At 39.6% G+C, this 10,000-nt stretch overlaps 2 protein-coding genes across 8 annotated transcripts in view; both read right to left on the bottom strand.

Moving 5' to 3' along the window:
* LOC143296886 (tyrosine-protein kinase CSK-like) overlaps positions 1 to 5,538 on the bottom strand; it is a 62,009-nt gene extending 56,471 nt beyond the window's left edge. Inside the window, exon 1 of the mRNA XM_076608871.1 lies at positions 5,481 to 5,538. The gene's annotated coding sequence lies outside the window, so the exon portion shown is untranslated. The remainder of the gene's footprint in view (positions 1 to 5,480) is intronic.
* Positions 5,539 to 9,401: 3,863 nt separating this feature from the next.
* The window catches only part of LOC143296987 (uncharacterized), a 69,677-nt gene continuing 69,078 nt past the window's right edge, over positions 9,402 to 10,000 (bottom strand). For all 7 annotated transcript variants that reach the window (XM_076609086.1, XM_076609083.1, XM_076609089.1 and 4 more), the window contains one exon: positions 9,402 to 10,000. This exon is cut by the window's right edge and continues 2,055 nt beyond it. The gene's annotated coding sequence lies outside the window, so the exon portion shown is untranslated.

Genomic DNA, 10,000 nt, shown 5'->3' with positions numbered 1-10,000 from the left:
ACACACACACACTCACACGACACACCACACACACACTACATCACAAGCAGCAATGAACACACACACACACAATACACACCACCAACACAGACACACACACCACACACACAGACCACACACACACAAGCATGCAATGAACACACACACACATACCACCACCAAAGACAACAGAACACAAACAAACACAACACAAACAACAACACTCACACCACATGCTGACATGGGGAAGGGGGGGAAGAGGGGGGGGACTGTGCTGATCATAAAATCAGCCCACAAAATGGCACCCATGTTCCATCATGAGACTGCTACGCTGTTATCCGGGTTGGCTAGGCCTGGGAATACAACACCTTCGACATGTCAGTCAGACGTCAACGGAATGCATATTCTAGAAAAAGTGGTGGGCTGGGGAGGTGAGGGAGAGGCTGGAGATAAGAGGAGTGGTGGGATGGGGGGGAATCAACAGACACGTCATCAATGTCGACATTTTAACTGATAGCCTTGACAACACACACACTAACACACACACTACACCTGTTTACACACATCATGTGTATGCATCATGTAAGCATGTAACAGTTCACTGTTCGCAGCAAATGACTAACAGGCACATCAACTTTCTCTCTTCTCTATGTGACGATTAGAAACTGGTACTCTTGAACAGTACAACACACACACAACACACACAAAACACACACAACAACAAATACATTGTATATTGCAGCATTATGCAGCGCATGTTAAACATCCACAGAAATGATTTCACACTATCCATCAAACTGATCTTTCTTGACTTCTCTCTCAGTCTGTTATTAGTGTTTGCATTACCATCATGAGTGTGTGTTCAATTGTTCAGTGTGTCTGTGTAGTTTAAGTAGTCATGTCCAACTATGACCATCAAAAAGCAGAGGAGGCAAACTCTGACCCACATCTGGCAGAATTCGATAAGTCGGCAAAAGGCTTGCCCAAGTTATTATCGCCCACCCTCTCGCAAAGTGTCTTAGCAGCACTTGGATGGTCCAAAGGCCCATATCCCCCAGCTGCAAGCACTAAGAGCATGCAACCTTGCCAACAATTTGAACAGATAAAGTGTGTGTGTGTGTGTGTGTGGTGTGTGTGTGTGTGTTGTTGGTGTGTGTGTGTGTGTGTGTGTGGTGTGTGTTGTGTGTTTGGTATGTTCGTTCTTTAGTTTAGCATCTTTTCACTATCAGTGATATTAGACGTTAAAAAAAATAAAAAAAAAAAAAGGGGGGGGGGGGGGCATGGGGAGAGTTGGGGGGGGGGGAGAACAAAAGTAAGAAACCGTAAATGTATAACTAACATGCATTACATTTAACAGTAACAATTCAATAATAATAATAAAATAAATAGAAACCATTAACACAATTCTGAAGTGCATTAAAGGAATGTAGAAATAGGGCTATGAACTATATGCCTGTGAAAGTTCAACCATAAGAACCTCATCAGAAATAACTTTACAAAAATCATCTGCAGAATTATTATTCTCTTTGAAATACTTGTGCTAAGTGTAGCGTGTTGTGTGTGTGTGTGTTGTGTGTGTGGTGTGTGTGTGTTCGAAGCTGTCTGTGCTGTGTGGTTGTGGTAAGTGTGAGCATACACACTATGAATTGTGTTGACAGTGGCTGGTTTTCTTGTCTGTATCAGCACATGATTTAGTGCATGTGTTCTGCACATTTTACTTCAACTAACCTTTCTAACCAGACCTTCATGCAACTCATCTGGCATGAGCACACTTTCTTTATTTTATTGGTCAAAGAATCAACTTGGCAAAGTTCTCGATCTATGAGATCCTGAATTGTGATAGCCACACCCTGCTGGACTCAGTGAAAGCGCAAATTCGCAAGCTGCTTCTTTTCTTTATATTTTCTGCGTTGGGCGCAATGCCATGTTCACTCATATACCAGTGGCTTTTAGTATGACCTTTTACCCGCCATTAGGCACATACTTCACTTTCGGGTGTCATGCTGGTATGTCTTGTCCAAACCCACCGAAACCGACATGATTCTCTAACAGTGGATTGACTTCTGTTTATCACATGAAAGGGGTCAGGCACTAGCAGGTTGACATATCTTCTGGATCGATTCATTTACAATCATGCCGCTGCCTCTTTAGCCCGCTTTACACATTCTCATTGCCTCAATGAAGCCCACTTAACTGAGCATAGGCACCCATCACACATCATAAATGAACCTCAAGTCTCTCTTAATTTTCCTTATAAAATGTACTAATAATAATATGCCTATATAACTAAGCAGACGATCAATTTTTTTAATGCTACATATATCTAAAGCATAAACGTACATGATTTGGACACATAGCAACAAAACACGAAGCAATTCATTCGCATGCAAACAAACACTACAATTCAAATGCAGACCAACCACGACCAGCACAAAAATCAGAAGCAATTGTATAATCCACAAATAGCGATCACTTAAGAATCAGTGCCTAAGGTCTTATCCAATCGAAAGTAAGATTTTTACAACTTTAAAAAGGCATGGGAATGAATATCAGAAGTACCGACAACAGCTGAGTTTTCTTGTCATACTTAATGTAACAGATCATACTGTAAAATACAGGAAGAATTGTTTACGTGAATATTATTAATACTGTTCAAGTGAGATTTGGCAAGTAACTTTCCAAGATGATAATTGTAATGATTTTCTTTCTCTTTTTTGTTGTTTTCAGACCCGACATATTTGTTTCAAAATCCTTTCAACATTTCACTGCTACAAAAATTCTAACAGTAGACATATGTTGTCTTGTCAAAACTCTCTTCATAGGTTAAACATCATGTTTCTTTTACCAATTTCAAATTTCACAGTGCAACCTGATTTCTTTCATAAATGCTTTACTGCTCAATTTTAAAGAAGAAAATCAATGTCTGATCTTACTGTCAGTTCCTCAGCAATGAAATTTTTTGTCATTGAAGTGTGCGTATGTGTATATGCGTGTGTGTGTGTGTGTGTGGGAGGAGGGGGGGGGGGCAGGGGGGGAGGGGAGGGGGGAAGGGGAGGGGGGGGAGGGGAGACAAGGGTGTGTGTGTGTGTGTGTGTGTGTGTGTGTGTGTGTGTGTGTGTGTGTGTGTGTGTGTGTATGACTGTATGTGTGTGTGTGTGTGTGTGTGTGTGTGTGTGTGTGTGTGTGTGCGCGTGTGTGAGATTGTGTGTGTGCATGCATGCGTGCACACTTCGTGTGTGTGTGTGTGTGTGTGTGTGTGTGTGTGTGTGTGTGTGAGTGAGTGAGTGAGTGTGTGTGTGTGTGTGTGCGCGCTTGCATGTTTGTGTGTGTGTGGGTGTGTGTGCATGCTTGTGTGTGTGTGTGTGTGTGTGTGTGTGTGTGTGTGTGTGTGTGTGTGTGTGTGTGTGTGTGTGTGTGTGTGTGTGTGTGTGTGTGTGTGTGTGTGTGAGTCTGAAAACTTTTTAATGGCTGTCAGTGACTGAATGGGTCGGTTTATGTAATGAAATTCTCTAACTTACAAACTCTTGCTCAGCCATGAATCAAAGTATTTTCATATCTCTGTGACATGCTTACAAAATTATTGACCACAACACACAATATCTTTTCTTACATTTTGTCTTTCTGTTCCATTTGTAACACACACACACACACACACACACACACAGATATATATATATATATATATATATATATATATATATATATATATAATAGAATAAAACAAGATTTAGTTGTTTTCCACTCTGATCAAAAGAAAGAAAGAAATCTACACTATATACTACAATATCATTAACAGATGATATAACACTGTTTTCATGTTTAGACTTAAAAACTCATTAACAACTTGACTGCTGAACCCTGGTGAAATAATATCAGTGTGGCTTGAAATTGGAAAGGGTATACTACTTTCAGTGAACTTTTAAGTTGTGTCGCTAATTCAGATGATCAATCATAACTAGAATACTACTACTACTAATGATGATGATGATGATAATGTATCTGTATAATGCCCTTTCTCTCTTTCAGCTCAGGACACTTTACCATAACCAAGTTAAACATTACATATATAAAAGGAACAACTCATGATCACTCTTCATAATGAGCCTCCAACTCTCACACCTCATGTATACACATGCAAAGTGAGTTGGCAGGTATGGGGTTGGCACAGTATTGTACAGCTTTCTAAGAGATATTTTTTTAGTGAAGAGCAGAAGGCAGGCTGTGCCATGAGGAAGAAGTCCACATACATAATGATCGCTGACACCCTGACCTGTCAGCTCTGTCTCTTTGAGGTGACAACCCTTCACAGACTATTATTTATATCATTAGCAGCAATGGGTTAAAAAAAAAAAAGAAAAGAAAAGAAAAACAAAAAACAACAAGATCAAGAACAAGAACCACACACACACACACACACAAACACACACACACGCACACACACACACACACCGTCGAAGGCCACAAAAACAAAACACCTCATAAATAAAAAGATTAAGAATGAAGAGTTGACAGTCTAATGTCCAGTTAGCTTCTGTTCTTCAAGGTCAAGTGTTTTTCTCTCTTGATCTGGTCTAACAGGCGCACTTGTTTTATAAGACAACAAATCTGCAATTGACCCAAACATGATGTGAGTTTAATGACAAATCATAACACTCAAAGTTAAAGCAAGACAGAAACTTCACCTCAAAAGTGAAAGCTGTTTAAGTTCAACAACTTTTGTACTTGAGGCAAAACAATTCTCTTGCCCAGTCGATGTGGCTTGCAAAGAACAGCTGTCAAAGATTGTCCTTGCAGCTTCCAAGTCCAATATATATATATATATATATATATATATATATATATATACCTTTATAAAATTCATGTAAATCTGTGATTTGTCACATGGTATCATTTTACTGTAGAACTTTCTGTTTTATCTATATCGTATCTGAGTGCTCAGTTAGCATAGCAGTAGTGGTTGTGTAGGGGGAAAAAACAAGTTGTGAAGTTTTTTCAACAGTCCCTTCTTTGTTTTACAAAATATCCTGGGTATGTTTCAGACAAGGTTCCACTCCCAAATTGCCAAAGTTATCATTCACCAAAGCTTGTCTGAAAATAGTACAGAATTTTGAAGAATCAAATCCTGCTTATTCATTAGAGTATTCAACCCCTACACCTCCCCCACGACGTACCCTCCCCCGCGCCACCCCCGACTCCTGAATTTGTGCGTGTTTGATGGAAAAAGAAAAAAAAGAAAGAAAAAAAAAGAAAAAAAGGAAGAAAAAGACAGAAAGAAAAAATGGAATGGACGTGAACGTGTCTAATCTATTTCGTTTGGTTTTGGGTTTGTTTTTTTATGAGTTCATTGACTTTTGTGAACCAGACAACTTCGTCAAATTTCAAAGTTACGATACACTCGACAGCTGCCTGTGTTATTGAAGCAAATGGTCAAATGATAAAAGGTTGCAAAAGATATGCAAAAACGACTGCATACTCACTGTTCAACACCAAACAAAACCAACCTTTCTTCTAAGTGTGCATTGCTGAACAGCAAACTTGAAGCTCAAACAGGAAGTTTTATTCGGTGCATTCTGATACAAGTCCGTCAGCTAATTTCCCAGTAGAAGTTTCGCACTCGATACTTTGCATGGAGAACGAAACTTTAGGGAAACTGATATCAAAGACACTACCCGAGAAGAGATTTATCAGTAATCTCATTATCTTTCGCGGCCTCATCACCGTTGCACTACCTGAATGTTTTAACGAAAATATTAAAAAGAAACATTTGCAAAAAATGATACCGATGTACTCAACTAATGGACGGATATTTTTTGTTTGGTACGTCTGTACCCAACAAGTACCATAAAGCATCTCTTAACTGAAACAGGTCGAAACAATTAAACCGAAGAAGCGTGCGAGAAGTACGTTTTTCAGCCCCGATGAGTACAGTGCAATGAATGGCAACTACAGACTACATTTCAGAAGCCTACTAAAAATGTTTACACTGCTGACAGTTAAAACACAGTTACGTTCTTCTTCTTTTTTTCTTTCTTTTTTTTCGATCGTTTATTTAGCGTGTCATTGGCTGGACAGTTTAAAGCAGGGATGGGAGCACACATGCAGTGGGACGAGGCAAAGTGAGACTGTTCTTTACTTGTGCATTAGGCCTGTGTGTGTGTGTGTGTGTGTGTGTGTGTGTGTGTGTGTGTGTGTGTGTGTGTGTGTGACGGTGTGTGTGTGATCGTCAGTTAGACAGCGGACTATCGATCAACACTGACATGTCGAAAGTTTTTATTCATGTATCACTGAGGGACTGACTCCTTATAAAACATATGTGACCATTGCAATTGATGCCATTAAATTTTTTTTCTGTACAAATGATGCTGATCCATGCACGGCAGTCTCTAAATACTGTTCGTTGTACACACACACACACACACACACACACACACACACACACACACACACACACACACACACACACACACACACACACACACATTGGGCACACACAGTGACACACACACACACACACACACACAAACACACACACACATGTGATTCATGCAACGTGACTAAGTACGTTGTGTCCACTGCGTGATATCATAGGGTAGACTTTGTTCACTTACTTCGTCGAAAACATTTTCCAGCGTACGCTATTGATAGATTGACTATCAGCCTAGCGTGCTCTTCGGCACCCAGGCTCCATATATTTTAGTTTAAATTTTGCCGGGAGCTGTGAAGTATAGAGTAATTATTAGGGTAAATGGCAGATGACCCACTGCGCCCCCGTGGATCCATGCGATAAACGGCTGGACGTCGTTTTTCTCAATGAGAGATGAAGCCTTTTTGGTGGTGCAGTGGCCTACCATGATTTCACGTGCATTTTATGAAGATGCCGGGACGGCGAGGGAAAAGGCGGGGGATGTGGTGGGAAAGCGAAAGGGGGAATATATATATATATATATATATATATATATATATATGTGTGTGTGTGTGTGTGTGTGTGTGTGTGTGCGTGCATACTTATAATTATATATATATATGTGTGTGTGTGTGTGTGTGTGAGAGAGAGAGAGAGAGCGTGTGTGTGTGTGTGTGTGTGTGTATGTATGTCACTGTACATATATATATATATATATATATATATATAGAGAGAGAGAGAGAGAGAGAGAGAGAGAGAGAGGTGAAAATGTCTTTTTTGTTGTTATTCATCAGTGTCATAAAGATGTTATATTTACTGTGGGATTCGTGTCTTTTCGCTGAATTTTAAGTCGAGATGTTTCAGCTCACTCACTGTAAAAATGTTATATAAATCTCACTGAGACATAAGTTATATATAAAAAATAAAATAAAAGGGGAGGGATGGAGGGGGGCCGGGGGGGGGGGGGGGGGGGGCATTCCGTGTCTGGTTAATAATTTCCAATACTGGGTTGTTGGGGGTTTTTGTTTGTTTTTGTTTTTTGTTTTTTTTAACCGAGGTCTGGATGACCCGGAAAAAAAGAAAGAAAAACTTTCCAGACGGGGCCCAGCTCACGTGGGATACGATGGATTCTCCGGCACCATATGATGCCCGGCAAATGGCTGTCCTGGTTCCCAGCATCGCGTGCACCCCGTACACACTGCAGGAAAGTTTTCCCTCGGTTATACAGAGCTTGGTAGAAGAAAGAATATTGCAAACACCTAGAATCGAGGTGTAAACCATTACACGATGATGCAGACATTACACTGGTTATCACGTTACACTTTAAATCTTAAAAAATAATTACTGATTATTTTTTGTATCCATGTATTTCTTTTCTTTTCTGAGTTTTCGAGGTAGAAGCCGGCGGAGAGATATAGAGAGTGAGTGAGTGAGTGAGTGAGTGTGTGTGTGTGTGTGTGTGTGTGTGTGTGTGTGTGTGGAGAGAGAGAGAGAGAGAGAGAGAGGGGGGGCAACACGGAATAGCGAGCGATAGATTAATTAGATTCAGTGATAAAGCCATGACCCCATTTGAAGGTGTGAATACACTCTTTAAGTGTGGATACATTACACATTTGCTGTAAATGGCTTTTGCACAAGGTTGATAGAGGAGCGCTAAACGATATTGTTTATAGTGTGGCCCAACACTCGGCTTATATCACAGATTATATTTGGGCCAACAGCAAAGTGAGAGCTGTATTATCAATTATCAATGGTTTCTCCAGTCAATGGGAAATCATTTACAGCTTAGTCTTTTGTGAAGAATTATGACTCTCAAACTAGGAGGCATGGCTCTTTGTGCTGCAGCCTTGTGGGCTGGCTGGCCTTTGGGAACCCCCAACGCCGACTGTCCTAAAACCCACTTGGCCGAGAGAGTGGGGATGTAACTTGGGCAAGACACTCTCCACTATAATCAAATTCTAGCCCAGATAGTCGGAACAGCAGTTGCCTCCTCTGCTGTTCTGACGGTCATAGTCGGACACGACTATCATAAAAATTTTTTTAATAATAAGGTTGACAGATGTTCCAATTAATTATTTATTCTAATGTGGTAAGATGTATTGGATATTGGTTAAAACTGATTCAGATGAATGAATCCCAGGGGAAAAGAAACATGGGTAACCAATATCCAGAACCGTTTATTTTGTTTCTGTTTTGCATTTGTATGGTTCAACCAAGGTGTTGGACTGATGTATAAACAGTTTTCTGGCTTGTTTTAAACAACCTGTAACTGATTGCAGATGACAGGAATGGAACTATCATGTTCAAAATAGTGACAGATTTTCCTTGTACAGATATAGTTCAAAACGAATAATCTTGCAGAACCATATTTATCAGTGAATATGAACCGTTTGGTAAACTATTCTTTGACAAAGTTTCGTTTCGGTGTATCCGATATCTCTGTGCACAGTAAAAGATACCAGACCTGCAATGCAAAAATATGGTATGCACCCCATGTAGATCTCAAAAAGATTAATTCCACTTTATATTATGCTGTCAAGTGTTATATGAATTTTTTTAGACAAAAATATATTCCGTCGAGCTATGACAGAGGACCAACTAATTCTCGGTTAGTACTACTTCCATCTTCAACAAAAATTTTAATGAAAGCGTTATTTCGAATCTTGCCGTGTGTATTTACATGTCATTAAAAAGACGAACTTGTATGATGGGTTACCCAAAACATGGTTTTGTTTGTGTATACACGTAGTAAGATTATATGCGTAATATATCCAAATTTAAAGAGAGAGAGAGTGAGAGAAACAGACAGACAGACAGGCAGAGACAGAGAGCAAGGTATACAGACAGAGACAAAGAGAAAATATACAGAGAGAGAGAGAGAGAGAGAGAGAGAGAGAGAGAGAGAGAGAGAGAGAGAGAGAGAGAGGCAGAGGCAGAGAGAGTCTCGATAAACCATTCTTTTTCCACAAGATAATCAAGCATCAAAAATATTGCAACACCGTCTGATGACATTCTTTTTCATCGATGTATTTTAATGTGTTTTATTCTGTACAGAATCTGCAATCGCCAGCGTTAACGCCTGCTGTTAATTTCATCACCATGTTTTTTTTTTTTTTTCATTTTCTTTTTGTTGTTGTTGTTTTACAAGTGCAACTCCACCTCCCCCAATGCCGACCCAACCCCCACCACACACGCTTTTAGACAGACAGACAGACAGACGGACAGACAAGCACCCACAAATCATCGATATGACAAATCGACTTTCCACTTTGCTTTGCTGTTTTTAAACAAACAAACAAACAAACAAAAACAAAAAACAACAACAAAAAACAAAAACAAAACCATACAAACAAACAAACAAAAAAAACCTGCGTGTAAAGCATCATTATGTCTGAAGAAAATGTAATGTTTAAATGACCGATTGTATACAAACAACGAATTCTGTTCGTGCAAGCAACATAACAAAAGCAGGCAGTGAATTACACATTCAAACAAAATCGTATAACACCAACAATGGCATTAATATATATATATATATAACTGCTCAAGACCGGTTCGCAATAACCAGCCTTAATACGTCTGGAAGTTAATCCGAAGTATTTCATACAAAGCCGCAAA

The sequence above is a fragment of the Babylonia areolata genome, chromosome 22 (assembly GCF_041734735.1).
Source record: "Babylonia areolata isolate BAREFJ2019XMU chromosome 22, ASM4173473v1, whole genome shotgun sequence".
In the NCBI taxonomy this organism is placed as follows: domain Eukaryota; kingdom Metazoa; phylum Mollusca; class Gastropoda; order Neogastropoda; family Buccinidae; genus Babylonia; species Babylonia areolata.
This window is presented reverse-complemented; position numbering and strand designations above follow the sequence as displayed.